We start from the raw sequence: 18396 nt of genomic DNA, 5'->3' as shown, positions 1-18396 counted from the left end.
AGGAATTGCACAATCCACTCTCTTGTCTGCTGGGCCCAGGACAGCGAAGGGGGTCTCTTCTCCCTCACCCACTGCCTCCTCTCCATCTTTGCCGGCTGGGATGTCTTGTCTTGGATCATGAATGGTGCTTCTTTAAAATTTCGAACAGAGGCAGTCCTTTGCATTGTAAATAAATTGAAAAACAATCCCTCTCACCCCACGTTCCCTCTTGACAATGGCAGCATGACAACATCAGCTACTGTGCATAACTGGCTTTTTCCAGAGAAAAAAGATAGCAAAAAGGGAAAATAAAAGACAACCATATTATAATAATGTAATCCAACAAAACCGATGGTACAATATGTAGCTTTTATCCTAGAAATAGTCTTCCTTGAATGAACGAATAAAAATGCATTTATTGTATCCCATTCCTTCCCCGCTCCCCTCGCCTGGTGGTGTTCTTTGGTCAAGTCGGGACCCTGCAGGGAGGTGAGGGGATCCGATCCTATCCAGGGGTGACGGGGGGGGGGAACTTGCCTGCCCTCCACCCAGTGGCAGCTCCCATTGCCACCATCCCCGGCCATACTGGGAGCAATGGGCAGCCATGGAAAAGGCTTTGGATCATCAGAGAAGGAAATGGAAGCAAAACTGCCAGGATTATAAATGCCATTATACAAATCTATGGGGCAACTGTATTTGCAGTCCTGTGTCACCTCGCCTCAAAAAGGATATGTGTAACTCGCAACTTATGCAAATTTAAGATTTACGCACTAAAAAACTAAAGAACTAAAAAAACAAATGAGTAGTGTTAGAAAAGTTGTGTGCTACCCCACTCTCTGCAAGATCCCAGGAGGTTCCAGGTGCTCACCCAGGGTCTGTGGTCCTTTGGAGAACTGAGAGACGCCAGAGACGGTTGCAGCTTTAAGAAATATGGTTTATTTCCCTATTTACACCTTCTGTCTGTATAGTCCAGATCTTACAGCGTGGTCATTTCAAGAGGGGCTGCCCACGGTGGATCCCAGTCTTTCTTCCTCCTCCTCCTTCCCAGAACACCTTGCCAAAAAGCTCTCTTACCCTGGCAACCCCCCAGTCTCTGTTCACACCTCAGGGCAAGGGGGGAGGACAGTTTTCTGGACTTGCCAATGGCCTTTAATTGCCCTCTATTGTTTCTTAATGGCCCCAACTTGGCCACCTCCATTTGCAGAGACTCCCCAGAAATTCCTCAGCAGCTTCTCTTCTCCCTTCATCCCCCAAGTAATCAAAATCCTTGCATTTGTTAATTTCTAGGGTTGAGGGTCATGCCACCCCTTAAGCCAGGAAAAGGCCACCCTGGAGGGCATAGGGGTGGTGGTCATCTGTGGGGGCAGAACTGGGCACCTCCGTCTCTCTCCTCACTGCAGCAGCCCGGAGTGATGCTTGGTGTGGGGCAATGTGGGGACCTAAAAGGGGGGGTTGATCTGCCTGCTTGACACAGACACAGAAGATGAAGGTGGGGGAAATAAAGTTGGTGGAACAGGGCACTTGGGGGCAATGGAAGACCTACATAATGAGAAGTTTTTAATGTTTGACATTTCATTATGTTTTTTGTGTGCTGGATGCCACCCAGAAACGTAGCCCGATGGGTTGTTGTTGTTAGCCCTGAAGCTTGGTCATGGGGGCCCCTTCGCAAACAGCAACCAGGCCTCTTCTTCAATGGGGCTGTCCTACAACAGATCACTCTGTCCTGGCAACCTTTGTGTAATGGACTCTCATACTTTGGGGCTGTTGAAATACATACAACAAAAAATTAATGCATTTGAGCTGGGCAACTCAGTTGGCGTCTATGAGAACCCAGATTTTTAAGCAATGCGGACTGAAGTTGCTTCTGGGGCCCTGAAACATCACCTTCATTTGTTTTATGGGAGATCTGCCACGGTGGGCGGCAACACCAACGATGCGTCCGACTCTTTTTCCCAAAGGGGGATTCAATGCTCCTTGAGATTCTGCCTGAGCCACAGGCACTGCGCTGCGAGCCATGCCAATGCCGATGATTCCAGATGGAGAGGGAGGGACAGGGCGAGCATCTCCTGCACCAAACAGGCTGCATCGCTTGGGACTCTGAGGGGTGTTAGCAGAGGGTGGGTGCGTGTGCAAATGCGTGAAAGGCTGCGTCATCCGTGTGTGCTGCGCAGCTAAGCTTTGTCTCCGTGCACCGCTCTTGCCTCTCCCTCCCCTCGCTTGCTGTCCTGCGTTTGAGGCCTGCGTTTGCACCAAGGTGCGTCTGCACATGAAGGTCACCAGAAGAGCCTGGCTGCTGGATCAGAGCCTGTCCTCAGCTAATCAGGATAGACTGCTTCTGGGCCTGGAGGTTGCATAGGGACACAAGAAGAGCCGGGCTGCTGGGTCAGGCCCCAAGGGGGTCCAGCATGCTGTCCTCACAGGGGCCAGCCAGACCCCCGTTATGGGACACCTGCCAGCCTTGCTCCCCGGGTGTGTGGTGCATCTGTGTGTGGATCTCACAGTGTCTCTGCCCCCCTCACAATCAGAAATGGCAAGTCCCCCTTAGGCCCTGCATGGCAAATCCCGAAATGCGTCATTCACAGGGTTGCTGTGGAAACCGTTGGCTCTCTGCTTGCGTTTGGGAGCGGAGGAGACGGGGAAAGGGAGGGGAGAGCTGCAGCCCCCTTGGAAAAGGGGGGCACCCCCATGCCTCTCCCTGAGCCCCCTTTCTCCGATGGAAATAGGGACGTCCTCTTCTCCACCAGGAAGCTTCTCCCACATTTGAGCTCACTGCACACAGAGATGCCTTCTGCGCTTCAGCCTCAGCCACCTTGAACCAAGGGCAGCCTCTGCTGAACTGACCTCACAGGGTTGTTGTAAAGGAAAAAGGTGCGAGGGAAGGAATCGTGTGCAACATCTTCTACTGATAAATGGAATGAAACAATATTTCAGCTGTAAGCAGCCCTGAGTCCCTGGGGAGGGGGAGGCAGGAAATAATAATACTGGGAACAGAATGATCCTACCAGAGAGTAAATGCTATTGCTATTTAACTCAGTGGGACTTAGTTCCAAGTAAAAATGCTTCAGGTTGCAGTGTAAAGCTGCACAATCTTGGTCAATTACTTGGTCGTAAGCTCACTTACTTCTGAGTAGGCAGAGTGAGGCTCCATTTACAATAAAGGAATAAACCTTCTCCGTGCTTCCTAAGAAATGAAAAGCAATGAAAGACTTTAAAGTGGATGGGTGACCTTTTCCTTCAAAATTATAGGACACTTCACCATTTCCTCCATTTGGTGCAGGGATTTTATTTTCAGTATAAACAGGACTCCGTTTTAGCCCCTGCACACACCACTTTTAATTATTCTCCAAGATGGGGAGGGGAAAAGGAAAGCGGGACATTCCGGGATCAAATCAGGAAGCGGGATGTCTTCTGCAATTCTGGGACTGTCCCTGGAAAAGCAGGGCCCTCGGAGGGCCTGACAGAGGCGTTTGCTTTCTCCTCCTGCCATGGGCTTTGAATTCACACCGGCCTTCAGGAAAGCTCTGTGTTAGCTCTGTTTCTAATGTGTCACGAGATTATAAACTATGTCTCATGCAAGAAAATATCTTATTTTGAGTTTATTGGACTCCATCACACGATGGCATAAACATCCGTTGATGACAGCCTGCTGTTGGAGATGCAAAAAGGAAAACGCTTCTTTTAAACTTATGTTTTTTACAGTGTCCATTATTGGTGAATTTGCGTCTGTGTGTGTGTATGTGGGGGAATTAGGATGTATAAATGCTGTTGTGGGGAAAGAGCTAAAAATGTCAGAAGATATCATTCATATACCTAACCTATGGGGCTTGACAGATGGTCAGCAAAATAGAGTCTCTGGGCCCACACATCTGCAAAAAGATTTATATTTATACATTGGAAGGGCAAAAATATGTCCCCCTTCGATCGATGGATAGAGGACATAACAATTCTTGCAACTAATGAACGGACAAAGATTACGCACAATCAAATTTAATGATATTTGGAATGTATTTGTCAAAACCACATAGTTAATCAAATATTTGAGGGAAACAATGAGTTTATTCATCTACATAGATACTATATAGTTATATTTTATGGTTCTTTTGTTATTTAAAATGCTTTGTTTTTTAATGTATTCTCTTCCTTTTTTCTATTTCTCCCCTTTCTTATTTCTTTTAATTTACTGTAATAAGCTCAATAAATTTATAAGCAAACATTTTAAAAAGGAGAGGCCAGTGTTGACTTGGAAGCTTGCAAGGTTGCTGCACCCGCAAGGTCTGGAATGGCACCCATTTCATGCCCTGTTTCGGGTGACACAGGCTCCCCATCGATGGGTGACTCTCCACCAATGCACCACCTGCCCTTGGCCACCAGGGGGCACCCTGCACCCAAAAGCGAAACTGGCTTTGCTCCTTTGCCTGGAAGAATTGGGAGTTGGAGGTTGAGGGTGACTTGCCATGGGGGTGCTCTGGGGTGGGGGGGCCTAATGGACCAGGGTGCTCCCCCCCGGTCAGCCCCTGGATCAGGCCCAGGTGGGCAGGCCTAGTCTGGCCTCCTGCGTCCGACAGTGGGCAGCCCATCCCTACCCAAAGGCAGCCTTTGTGGCAGCTGCTCTCTCTCTCCCCCTAGCCTTCCTCGCAGGGCTGGCTGTCCCTGTTGAGGCCTCATCTCTTCGGCATAGCTGCCTCTGCCCAAAATTATGAGATAAACGTTGCTTTCTCTCCAAGAAGAAGCAACTGGTTCCCTCACTGAGCTGAGTGTACACTTTCATAGAACTGTAGAGTTGGAAGGGACCCCCAGCGGTCATCCAGCCCAACCCCTGCAATGCAGGAATCTCAGCCAAAGCATCCCTGGCAGATGGACATCCAAGCTATGCTTAAAAACCTCCAAGGAACTAACTTGCTCCAGCCACAGCCAGAGTCCAGCTTCGTTCCACTTTAAAATGGTTCTGATAATGGATCATTCAATTTCTCCTGATGCGTTCTCTCCCTGCAAAGCACGTTTCTGTCTTAATATCTCAGTGCAATTCCCTTTGGCAGGAACACTTGTGCCCACAGCCCTGCAAAGGGAGCCTGTCTTCCATTTCCCTTCCTTTTCCCATGGACAAATCAAATATCCTAAAGCCTTTTACATTCAGCTGCAGCAATTTTGTTCTGCACCCAGCTGGTAGAAATCACCATTTCCTTTTATTCTGCCCCCCTCTCTGCATGCACATGGGCACAAAAGTGTGTCTCCACAGCAAAATGTTACGGCACATTCCTGGCATGGACATGTTTCCGCAGCAGGGGGCTGAGGAGGCTAGAAAAATTATAGTTTTTGTGGTCCAGGATACCAGGCCACTCGCCGATAAGACAGGAAAAGCGAAGACGAGATGGGAGTTCCTCGTCTCTTGCGGGAGTCTTTCTCCATGTGCAAAATGTGTTCATTTAAATTTTATTTTTGGGCATCTAAAAGTGCAGCCAGTCAAGGGGCAAATCTGGGAGTGGGCATTGAGCTGAATCTTTGAGCAAACTTGAGCAAACTCATTTATTGAAATAAGTTTATTGTCCAATTTATTGCCATCTAAGACAGGGGGCAGCAACCTTTTTCAGCCGTGGGCCAGTCCACCATCCCTCAGATCATGTGGGGGCCGGACTATATTTTGAAAAATGGTACGAATGAATTCCTATGCCCCACAAATAACCCAGAGATGCATTTCAAATAAAAGGACACATTCTACTCATGTAAAAACATGCTGATTCCCGGACCGTCTGTGGGCCGGATTGAGAAGGCGATTGGGCCGGATCCGGCCCCTGGGCCTTAGGTTGCCTACCCCGATCTAAGATTTCGTTGGGGGATTGGAGATGGAGAGATTTCTCCAGGGCTGCAGGCTTTGAGGGATCCACAAAATGGCCGCAAACGGCTCTATCCTCCCTTCCTCTTTTACCTGAAGTTTAAGGGCATTTTTTTAATCTGGAAGTTTTTAATGTTTGGCGTTTTATTTCGTTTTTATATGTGCTAGAAGCCACCCAGAGTGTTCTGACTCTCATTTTAAAGAACCACCTTGCATTTGGCAAGACAGATGGGAGATGTACAAACAATAAAATTATTATTATTGTTGTTGTTGTTGTTATTGCTTTGTGTCTTAAAAAATGAAAAGAACCTTTTATGCATTAAATTTATGCACCACTGAAGCTGATTGTTTGCTTTGTTTGCCTAATGAATCTCAGGTTTTTCTTCCTGTTTGGATTCACTATCCTCCCAAATTTGCACATATTGGTTGCTGTCCAAATACTGGAATTTATATATATATATATATATAGGGCCTCAGCTTCTCTGTCTGCGTTTCAAGGGTTGCCTTCCGGTTTTTACTTCTCTGGGGATTATTGGGTTGTTTTCGTTCTTATTTCTAGAATGTATTTTGTGTTTTTCCTATCATGATTTCATTGCAAACCGCCCATGAAGATTTAATAAAATAAAAATAAATAACATTATTTGGTGTTTTTTTTGGTCAGTTGTCATTCTTCAAATGCCACTGCCAAATTGGGAGAAAGGTGGGAGGCAAATGCAGTAATGATTTTATGATTATTATTTGTTAAAGTTTAATAATAATTGGTATTATTTTCTCATTTTTGAGGTACTGGTGCTTTTAAACAATAATAGTTAAATTATTAATATTTTTAAAGGCTTTATTATGGAAACTGAATAGTGGGACCTCAGGTTACAGTCGCTTCATGTTACAGACTCCACTAGAATCATAGAATTGGAAGAGACCACAAAGGCCATCGAGTCCAACCCCCTGCCAAGCAGGAAACACCATCAAAGCACTCCTGACATATGGTTGTCAAGCCTCTGCTTAAAGACCTCCATAGAAGGAGACTCCACCACACTCCTTGGCAGCAAATTCCACTGTCGAACAGCTCTTACTGTCAGGAAGTTCTTCCTAATGTTTAGGTGGAATCTTCTTTCTTGTAGTTTGGATCCATTGCTCCGTGTCCGCTTCTCTGGAGCAGCAGAAAACAACCTTTCTCCCTCCTCTATGTGACATCCATTTATATATTTGAACATGGCTATCATATCACCCCTTAACCTCCTCTTCTCCAGGCTAAACATGCCCAGCTCCCTTAGCCGTTCCTCATAAGGCATCGTTTCCAGGCCTTTGACCATTTTGGTTGCCCTCCTCTGGACACGTTCCAGTTTGTCAGTGTCCTTCTTGAACTGTGGTGCCCAGAACTGGACACAGTACTCCAGGTGAGGTCTGACCAGAGCAGAATACAGTGGCACTATTACTTCCCTTGATCTAGATGCTATACTCCTATTGATGCAGCCCAGAATTGCATTGGCTTTTTTAGCTGCTGCGTCACACTGTTGGCTCATGTCAAGTTTGTGGTCAACCAAGACTCCTAGATCCTTTTCACATGTACTGCTCTCAAGACAGGTGTCCCCCATCTTGTATTTGTGCCTCTCATTTTTTTTGCCCAAGTGCAATACTTTACATTTCTCCCTGTTAAAATTCATCTTGTTTGTTTTTGCCCAGTTCTCTAATCTGTCAAGGTCGTTTTGAAGTGCGATCCTGTCCTCTGGGGTGTTAGCCACCCCTCCCAGTTTAGTGTCATCTGCAAATTTGATCAGGATGCCCTTGAGTCCATCATCCAAGTCGTTGATAAAGATGTTGAATAAGACCGGGCCCAAGACAGAACCCTGTGGCACCCCACTAGTCACTCTTCTCCAGGATGAAGAGGAACCATTGATGAGACCCTTTGGGTTCGGTCAGTCAGCCAGTTACAAATCCACTGAGTGGTAGCATAGTCAAGACCGCATTTTACCAGCTTCTTTAAAGAATATCATGGGGCACCTTGTCAAATGCCTTGCTGAAATCAAGGTAGGCTACATCCACTGCGTTCCCTTTATCTACCAGGCTTGTAATTCTGTCAAAAAACAAGATCAGGTTAGTCTGACATGACTTATTTTTCAGAAATCCATGCTGACTATTGGTGATCACAGCATTCCTTTCTAGGTGCTCACAGACTGTTTGCTTAATGATCTGCTCCAGAATCTTCCCTGGTATTGATGTCAGACTGACTGGGCGGTAATTATTTGGGTCCTCTCTTTCCCCCTTTTTGAAAATAGGGACAACATTTGCCCTCCTCCAGTCTGCCGGGACTTCGCCTGTTCTCCAGGATTTCTCGAAGATGACTGCCAGTGGTTCTGAGATCACATCTGCCAGTTCTTTTAATACTCTTGGATGCAGTTCATCTGGCCCAGAAATAGGACCTCGGGTTAAGAACTTTGCTTCAGGATGAGAACGGGAGGCCCCATTAGGTTAAGAATGGACCTCCGGAACGAATGAAGTTCTGAACCCGAGGTGCCACTGTCCATAAATAGAGACGGACATTCGGCATTGATCCTAGTTCTGCATTGCCGCCTCGCCCCGCCCCTCTCCTTTCCCGCCTTTGCCACTCATGAATAATGCAAAGAGAGAACATGCGCAGTCTGGCCCACCTCCGCAATCTGCATACGAGCCGAGGCCCGCTCCCTCCCCCCGCCCTCGCGGGCCCTGATTGGCCGCTTCCACGCCCGCTCGCTCTCTCCCCCCGCCCTCGCCCGCGGGGACAACCTAACGGCGCAGCTGAGCGCTCGTCCCGCCTCCGCGCTGGGGGACGCGCCGCGCGTATTGGCCGACCGGCGCCGTCGGTCATCGCCCCTTTGACGGAGGACGGGAGCGGACGGCGGGGGGGCTGCCTGGCCCGTTTTCGCGACTTGGCAGCAGGTTGGGTTGCGCGGCAGGGCGAGGGCGGAGGCGGCGGCGGCTTCGGCAGCAGCGGGGGAAGCGGCGAGGCGGAGCGGCCGAGAAGGAAGGCAGAGAAAAAGGCGAGCGGGGCAAGAGGGTAAGAGGCGCCCGACTCGCAAAGCCGCCACCGCCGCCCTCAGGGTGACGCGGAGGGGGAGGTCACGTGGGCACCTGTGAGGGGCGGGGCCGAGGAAGGAAACGCCCCTTGCGGTGGGGTCTTCAGGGGCGGGGCTTATGTGGCTCCGCCCTGTGATGCGGGCGGGCGGGGCCACGGAGGAGGGGCGTGCAGGGGAAAAGGGGGAGGAGACAATGGCAGGTGGGAGGGGCTTGCACGGTAATTGAGGGGGAGGAGCTGAGAGGGGCGGGGACCATAGGAAGTGGGAGGAGCCTTAAGAGGAGGGAGGCCTTTCCAAGGGAGGAGCTGCTTCTGTGCTGGTCAAAGTGGGAGGGGCCTATCAAATGAAGGAGGGGCTTCTGCACAGTTCGGTGGGCGGGGCTTGCATGTTGATTGAGGGGCTTCTATGCTGATCCCAAAAGAGTGCTCAAAAGGAGGGCAAGGGTGTTCATTTGGTGTCAGCAGCCTCCTCCACATTGCAGGCACAGCATGAGCTTCTGGAACTCCCCGCCACAAGACGTGAGGTGGACAGCATTTTTGGGGGAAGGGGCAGGTTTCACTGGCGGGGTGGGGATCTGTAGCTGGATCTCCGCCTGCCTGGTCACTGAGAACAGGGCCTGGGCCGGTGGGGAGTTGTTGGGCTTTCCGTTGTGGTATCTGGCTTCTCACTTCTGGTGAGAAGGGTCCCAGCGGGGCAGCGTGGGGAAGAGTATCTTGCCATTTAGACAGCAGACTGGAAGCACCTTGCAGGGAGGGCGGGGGACTGTTGGGGCTTGGAACACGTAAGTAGTCATTGCGGAAGGTGCTTGAGAAGGGCAAGTGGTTCCTGTGCATGCACAGAGAGCGCCTTTATGGGTGAGGGTCACTGAGGAATTCCGGCGGAGAGGGTCTGGCCAGCTTCTGGACTCTACAGCAGCCTGTCTCCACTTTGGGTCCCCAGGCGTTGTTAGACTCCTACTCCCATAATCTCTAGCCTGTGGTCAGGGATGATGGAGTTGTAGTCCAACCACACCCGTCTAGCTCAGTTGCTTAGAGTGTGGTGCTGATAATGCCAAGGTTGCAGGTTGTAAGTACACTGGAGTGTTTAGCTGGGGATACATCCCAAGTGGAGAAAGGCTGTTTGGCAGAGTGGGGCTGCTGTTAACATACGTTGCCAGCATTAGAAACTGAGATATGAAAGCTAAGAGCTAAAGGGCACCTTAAACCTCCGTTATGGGTGAAACAACAGAATTTCTAGGCACGCTTTTTTGATAACAAGAATACAAAGCTGAAAATCAATGAACTGTAGCTAAAATATTATGTTCATTTTTCACATGGTGTAGTCCTTCCCCTGCCCACCCGCCTAATATTCTTAAGAGGGACTCTTCTCCAGTCTTCAGGGAGTAGCTAGAAGGGGGAAGGCAGAAAAAGGTTCTCATTTCCTTTCACTTTGCAGTTTTAATCTGAAATCTTAGGTGCAATACTGTGCTCAGAAACTGCTTGCTCTAATGAAATTCCCTGTTGCAAAATACGCCTAGAACAATGGGAATTCCCAACACCAGTTATTGCTCTTCCAGAAATGAGCCCCTTGAAATGATATGCAGGAAGGTCTTGGGGGCTGGTGCCCTCTAATTCAGTGTTTCCCAACCACTGTTCCGCGGCACACTAGTGTGCCGCGAGATGTTGCCTGGTGTGCCGCGAGATGTTGCCTGGAGGGAGGCGGGCGAGTCGGGTGGCGAGAGGCGGGGCGGCGGCAGCGAGGAGAGGCCACCCAGCGCGGGGCTCTCGCCGTCTGCCTGCCTGGCTGCCTGCGAGCTCGGCGGGCAGCGCCTCCGTCCGCAGCGCCCGCCTCGCGGCTCTCATTCCCTGCCCCTGCCAAAGCTCACCCAGCCAAGCCGCGCTCTCCTTCCTGCCTCGCTTTGCTGCCTCCTCCCCCCCACCCCCAAAGCTTGGAGGTTCCCCGGCAAGGGGGAGGGGAAAAAATTGAAACTTACACTTTCGTGCGTCCCTCCCGGCGTGACGCTGCGCGCTGACGTCACGGGGCTGTAATGGTGGTGTGCCTCGAGATTTTTTTCATCAAACAAGTGTGCCTTTGCCCAAAAAAGGTTGGGAAACACTGCTCTAATTAATGCCGGGGGGAAACACTCCCCACGAGCCCAGTACAGTATTTGGACAAACAACTCATTGCCACTGGGTTCAGTCTGCTCGTGACTTGGCTTGCTTGCAAGGGATATGATGGAGCCAGAGGGGTTGTGTGGGGCTTGGAGAGGGAGGGGGGCTGGAGCTGTCATTCCTGAGCTGAGGGGCTGATGCTCAGGTCTGTTCTCCTCTTCCTGGATGGGCGCCATGAGGATGGGAAATGGGTGCTGGAGTCCCATGGGGAGGCAATGTCGATTTGGCTACTCCCAGACCTGAAAGCTGCTGCAAAAAGCTGCATTTTACCTGCCTGGCAAAAGTTGTATTTTGGTTAAATTTCTGCAAAGCAGCAAGGAGCATGCCTTGCCGTGTGCCAAGTGCTTTTTCTCTCTCAACTGCTTTCAGAATGTTATTAATTGTGTTTGGTTGCGGAACGTTTTGATCTGTTTCAGGACATCATTGTTGCTTTTCCAAGTTGTGGATCTGTCTGCTGCCCTGGGGAGGAAGGGCAGGATATAAATTCAGTAAGCAACAATAAATAGACATGCAGGTGTTTGGCTTGTCTAATGCAGAAGGAAACTGTAAATTCTAAGGTCACTGCATCCACTGGTTTATTTTGTGTCAAATCTCCATAGAAGATTTATACTTTGCTTTTCTCCCTTGGTCACTTGAAGCAGTTTACAGTGCAATATAATGCTTTAAAAATTGATAACTTTATATTCTTCTCATCTCCCTGTTTCCATGGCTGTACTGTTGGTGTAATTTAATTTTAAGGGGCAGCCTAGGCATGCTTCATCTGCTACATCCCACGATATGGCATATGTGTTGTATGTGCATGGGATGCCATGGCTCAGGCAACGGTGCCATATCTAGCCTTTAGAAAATTCGGGCTTATTCTTTTTGCTGTGGATGGAGAATTCGTAGGGAGTCTGAAGCAGAGGAAGACTCAGTAGCACAGAAAGAAAGTTATACTCTTTCAGAGGTGAGAAACATGAAAATTGGAGGCCTGTTGAAATTTCTGAAATTTCTGAATGGAGTGTACTGAATAGGATGGAGAGCAGAGCCTATCCCGGTTGTGTGGGCAACACTTGCTCTTTAAGAAAAAACCACCTCTTTACATCTGCTTCCGTGGAAGGCATTATTTGCATCGGATGGTTGTTGGAGAAAGAAATCTTTTCTCTTGTTCAGAATTGGTTCCAGGATCTGCGTGTTTGTGCGCTCACACTTGTGTCAACAGAGATTGGGCCTCATGGCAGGCAACAAGATCTCGATGAGGAGATGTGTGCGTGCAATAAAGGAGTTTGTGTTTCGCCACAGCTTCAGTCACCAGCAGCATCTCTCGGCAGCGACAGTGGGGCACTGATGGATCCATGGGGTTGAAAGCAGCCGAATGCAGCCTTCCCTGGCCTGGTGCTGCCTGGATATTGTTGCAGCCAACAGTCCCCCAGGTTTGGGAAAGAGCTCTGCACACTTGTAGTCTCGCACCGCCCAACTTGTTGGAAATCTGCACGCCTTTGCCTCTCGTTCTCTTTCTGGGGGACTCTGAAATGCACCGCCAGAGTGGATTTCTATCTGATTACAGATAAATTACTTTTATACTATTTTCCCCCTACGATTACTTTCCTAAATTACTTTTATACTATTTTCAGGTTCCCAGGTTGGTGAAATGCCACCCTGGCCGCCTGGAGCTGCATCACTTCAGTGATTTCCAAGTGTTACTCGTTTCTTAGAAGGAAGTTGGCCTAAATTTAGCGCTTGCCTTTTGTAACATCCGCTGTTTGTCCTTTGAGGAGGTGTTGAGCCCTTCTGCTCCAAAACGTTTTCTGAAATATTGCCTCTGTGATGTAACAAGAGGAAGGGAAGGTGTCCTTACGGTCAGCTTTAAGGAAGTGGGGTTTGTTTTGAAACCAGGATCTTGTTCTCGGGATGCAAGAAATGACACCCCCTTTGGCACATGGTAGGAGTTCTCTTTTTAAAAAGTTAAATGGTCCAAATAGACTTGCTAGTTAAGGGGCTGCTGGAAGTCAGTCGCCTGGGCCTTGTGCAGATTTGCAGAGTTTGGGGGTTAAAAGTAATTGACAACTGAGTGTGGTTGCTGGGAGGACAGGAGCTTCCAAGGGAGCAAGAACCGGCTAGAGGCCAGCCTTTCAATTTGCCCTTGTGCAGAAGGACAACGCAAAGAGTTGGCACATTTCTGTACCAAGTGCCACATCTTTCCTGTGTTTTCATGACAGCCCTGGGAAGTCATTCAGGGAGTGATGTGGGGCTGTTTGGATGAGGTTCCCAGTGAATGCCACCTCTGAAGGCAGCTTCCACCATTGGCATTGAGGGAGAGACGTTAGGTGGAAGGGGGCCACATGACTCACTTGGAGGCCAGTGAAGCCTTTCTGCAAGTGCACTGCTTGGGGGGTCCTCCTGGATCCATTGCTGTCGCTTGAGGCTCAGGTGGCCCGGAGTGCCTAAAACCTTCAGCTTTGGCTGGTGGTCCAGCTACACCCCTGTCTGGACTGGTATAGTCTACTGTCTATGCCCTGGCAGCCTCAAGGTTTGATTATTGCAATGTGTTATACGTAGGGCTACCTCTGAAGACAGCTTGGAGACTTCAGCCATTGCAGAATTCAGCAGCCAGGTTGCTGACCGGGACAAGACTGTTTGAGCATATTACACTGATCCTGGTCCGACTGCACTGGCTGCCCAATTCAAAGTGCTGTTTTTGACCTCTGAAGCCTTAAAAGGCTCAAGACTGCATCACCTCAAGGACCGTCTCTCCCTGTATAAACCGACGCAGACACTGAGATCATCTTCTGAGGCCCTTCTTCATGTGCCTCCGCCTTGAGAGGTCCAGAGGGTGGCACATGAGAACGGGGCATTTGTTTGTGCTATGCTCTCCCCAAGGAGGCTCTCCTGGTGCCTTCATTACATATCCTTAGGCGCCCGCCAAAAACATTTCTCTTCTCCCAAGCCTTTGGCTCATGGGACCATTTACGGCCTTTTAAACTCTCTCTCTGTGTGTGTGTCACACACATATATAAGGGGGTGGTATTGTTTTTGTCTGTTACTATGGTATCTATTTTTGTGTCTTTATATTGTAAACTGCCCCGTCATGCTCTGATGAAGGAAGGTATAGAAATTCAGTAAGTAAACAAATAAGATTAATAATAAATAATATTCCAAAGCCATGGCATCTACACAGAGGTCGCCCTGGCCTGGGAGGGCTCTGCCATTTATTATTTGCAGAGCAAACATGGACACAGGTTGCAGGGGGGGAGAGCAGACCCTTCAAATGTCCCTATTTTCTAGGGATGTCCCTGATTAGAGAAGCCATCCTGGTTTCTGACTTGATCCTGGAACATCCCACTTTTCCTTAGAATGTCCCTGTTTTCATTGGAGAAATGTTGGAAGGTATGGAGTAATCTGACCCCCGAGCTGTCGGAAGGCAATTCCGTATAGGGAAGTTTTTTAAATATTAATCTTTTTAAATATATTCAAAGCTGCCCAGAGTGCTGGGGCAGCCCAGTAAGATGTGTGGGGTATAAGTAGAAACATTATCATTATGGAACGGGACGTCCCTATTTTCAGCGAAGAAATGTGGGAGAACGAGAGAGGAGGGCAGTCGTAACTGGGGATAAAGCCGACCCCTCATACTCATTCTTGGAATCAGCAGGACAGGCCAGGAGCCGCCCTCCGTGAGCCCAGAGAAAGCCTTTCTGTCAGCTGGGCTGAGTGGTTGAAAGGGGCGCAAGCTTTTCCCAGAGGCATCTGAAGGTAGCCCTGTTGAGTGAAGTTTTTAATGTCTGATGTTTTATTGTGCTTTTAATTCTGTTGGGAGCCACCCAGAGTGGCTGGGAAAACCCAGCCAGATGGGCAGGGTATAAATAATTTGTTGTTGTTGTTGTTGTTGTTGTCTGCATCCTGCATGAATGCCCCTCTCTCCCGCCCAGATGGGTCTGCCTTGTTTTCATTATCAATGGAGCAGCTTAAAACCATGACTTCACCCTCCAGATATGTTCTTGGAAGTGCTGGAAAAAAGAAGTCCTCTCTCCTGCAGGGTTCAGTCGCTTTGACTTGGGGAACTCAAGGGTGGAGATCGGGTCCTTGGAGGTGGGGCCCAGCTGAGGGGCATCAAACAGCCCCTGGGAGGGTCTTCTGGGCACAATTTCCACAAGAAACTTCTCCTCAGCTGCCGTGAATTATTTTTCTATGTAGTTCTGGGCGAGAAAAACTGCCAGGAAGTTGGAGTCGTCTTTCTTTCTAATTTATTGCCTTCTTGTGAAAAACTTCCTGGCTTTCTCTGCTGGAAATGAAGGCAGCAAACTGCAGAGGGCCATTGGTGTGCAAGTCAGAAAATGGAGCCTTCCTTCCCTGTTCAGCCTGGGTTTCTTGTCAGCGTTAGAAACACAGATATATAAGCCAGTTGCCAACCTTAAACCTAGATTAGGGTTGTCACCACAGAATCAGTATTAGCCATTATCCAGGCATGTTTTGCAACTGGTGCGTCCAATTGCGACCATGTGGAGATACCTGGGTGCCGGGTTGGCGGCTGGGCAAAGCAAAATGTCACTTAGAGAAGGATCCAAAATATTTCCCTTGAAGCTTGAGTTTGTTTCATTCTGGATTGTTTTATTTGATGTTCTAGTGTGTTGCAAACCACTTTGAGAATTGTTCTTTGAAATACAGAGCGGTATAGAAATGAAATGAATCTTCAAAGTGTAAAAAATGGTGCCTAGGCATTCCATCGTGGCAACTGTAACTTAGGTTCAATGAGATACAGGTTTTATATATGAGTTTCTAACACCAAACAGAATGTCTAGGTGCCATTTCTTTTTCAGTGAATTTTATTATTATGAGGTTGTTTATTTCATAAAATTTACAGAATCATAAAATCGTAGAGTTGGAAGGTATCTCAAGGGTCATCTAGTCCAATCCCCGCAAGGCAGGAATCTCAACTAAAGCATCCATGACAGATGAACAGCTATATACTGCTTGATTATGTTTATGGGAGGGGATTTTTTGTGGAGGGGCAGGAACGCTGGCAATCTTGGTTCTCCCCACTTTTTTTGTACTAAAAATTTCCTGCACACAAAAAATTGCAGCTCAGGCCCCCAGTTTAGGGTTATCTCCCATTTATGTAACCGATGAGGAGGAATGGTTTGGAACTGGGGCGGCCAAAACATTTCCTCCTTTCTTGTCCTCTGCGACTTCTTTCTTCCTCCCTCCTTCCCTCCTGAAGCAAAATTGTCCTGGCGATACGACTGACGCTTAATGACAGTGGAAATAAATTCTTTGTTGTTACCCAGCTTGCTCTGGTCTTCCTGAGGGCAGCAGAGAGAGAAAGGGGTGGGGATGCGGATGGGGGAGTCCAAATCTCCTTCCCGCCCCATTAGGGGGGAACAAAGGCCCGTTTCTGCTCTGGCACATCTTCCTTCCTGCTCAGCATCTGATGTCCATTTCAGGAGGCTGGGGGAGCCTTGGGGGCATTCTGTCCATTACAGAGGCTTAGCTCTTTCCCTGTCAATGGGATTTTCTTTGGGTTGGGGGGGCTTGTTCCCTTGCATCTTCTGCTAAGACTTCTCCTCCTGCATTTAAAACAAAACTTCACAGAAGTTGGTTAGGAAGCTCCTCCACATCTGTTTCATGATGCTTCTTCCCGTGGTGCCTCCTGCTGGTCTCAGGGCGCTTTGCAGCATAAAACCACAATATAAAACCACAAAATGCATAATAAAAATAAAACAACAACCCAATAACCCCCTGCCTCCCCAACACATTTTAAGAGGGCATTGGGTGTCAGTAAGCCAAAGGCCTGGTTAAAGAGGAACCTTTTTTGCCTGGCACCTAAAGGTGGATAATGAAGGTACCAGGCAAACCTCCCAGGGGAGAGCATCCCACAGACAAGATGCCACTGCGGAAAAGGCCCTGTTTTCATTTTGTCACCCTTGAGATATTGGGGCCTTGAGCCACTGAAGGCTTTATAGGTCAACACCAGCACTTTGAATTAGGCCTGGAAACTAATGGGCAGCCAGGGCAGTCAGGCAAGTATCAGTGTAAAATGCTCAAACTCTCTTGCCCTGGTGAGCAGCCTGGCCGCTGAATTCTGCACTAGCAGAAGTTTCCGAACTGTCTCCAGAGGCAGCCCCATGTATAAAGTTTTGCAGTAATCCAACCCACTCTGCCCTACCACCATGCAAGAGTTTTCCTGCTCCCTGGAGGAATCCCCTCTCTCAAAACATGGCAGGCTGCTTCCAAAATCTCCATGTTACAGTCGCCAAAATGGAATGCCCAGCTGCCATTTTTGGGCCAGACGGCTGAAAGTCTATGCTGCTTTTGATTTTTTTTCTTGATTTTTGTGTTTTGTGTTGTTTCCCCCATAGTTTTGTTTGTTTGCTGAGCTGCCCCAAGAACTTCATTACAGGGCAGTAAGGAAACCCTGTGAATAAAACAGTGACTAAATGCTAGGTCTTTTTCATGCCACCTTCAGTCTCTGAAAAAATGTGTGATATTGCATCCCCTGAAGGTCACAGAGTTAAATGAAATCACTGGACCATCTTGACTGACACTGTGGCAGGAGCATATTTAAGAAGAGATCATATTAAATCAGATATAAATCTGTATAGCAGGAGTGATTTTTGATGTTAATGAAACCATGATGTTTGGAAGTAATTTTCCTCTGTTTTGCCCATTGCGTGGAGAATTCTTTGAGGATTTATTTCGGCCATTCCTTCTACAACCTGGTGCCCCCACCTGCTCCTCAAATAGCGACCTGGATCCTCGCTTGTGGTTGTGGCGATTCAGAAACCTGACCCCTCTGCCTCAGAGCTGTTGTGAGTTGTGTACACTTCAACAGGTTCTTGTTGCATTCTTTCTCCTGCCCACAAACCCTTTGCAAGTTCAGATTGAGCAGGAGGTGTTTCTGAAGGTGGCTGCAGCGGCCCTCCTGTTCCAGAATTCCTGAGCAGGTGAACTGGGAGTCCCGCCAGGCTCACCTGTTGTGCAAGCTGGCCTGGAGCAGTTCTTATTTCGGAAGATGCACTCGCTCCTGGAGGGGCAGGCAGAGGCTTCCTGGGTGGTGCGCATGCCAGAGGTTGTGTCTCTTTGTACCTGTAGGCTCCCTTCCAAATCCAGGTAAGACATTTGCACCTGGAGGCAGAAACAGCAGGTTGGAGGGAGCAGTGCTTCTGGATACCAAGTTTCTGGAGACCAGCGGGGACCGGGGGTAGGCAGCTCTCATGCTCGAATCCTGCTTGTGCATTTTACATTGAGGCAGAGCTAGAAATGTGTGTTTTGCACCTGGCGTGGGTCCAATTGCAACCCTGTGAAGATCTCTGGCTGCCAGGTTGGCAACTGGCATCTCCCTCTGACTGCCCCTCTGGCTTTCTTAAGCAGATGCGCAGAAGAGCTTGTACCTTGCATTTATATCACAAGG

The 18396-nt window shown here is 48.7% G+C and overlaps 1 protein-coding gene across 4 annotated transcripts in view; it reads left to right on the top strand.

Moving 5' to 3' along the window:
* DIRAS1 (DIRAS family GTPase 1) overlaps window positions 1–18396 on the top strand; it is a 94681-nt gene that overhangs the window by 22946 nt on the left and 53339 nt on the right. The window contains exon 1 of one of the 4 annotated variants that reach the window (XR_014003658.1): window positions 8554–8843. The exons of 1 other annotated variant lie outside the window; for it this stretch is intronic. The gene's annotated coding sequence lies outside the window, so the exon portion shown is untranslated. Of the gene's footprint in view, window positions 1–8553; window positions 8844–11429; window positions 11501–14638; window positions 14742–18396 lie in introns of those variants that run through there. 2 more of the 4 variants (XR_014003659.1, XR_014003660.1) reach the window with 2 other exon arrangements.

Source organism: Podarcis bocagei, assembly GCF_964188305.1.
Source record: "Podarcis bocagei genome assembly, chromosome: 18".
NCBI lineage: Eukaryota > Metazoa > Chordata > Lepidosauria > Squamata > Lacertidae > Podarcis > Podarcis bocagei.
This window is presented reverse-complemented; position numbering and strand designations above follow the sequence as displayed.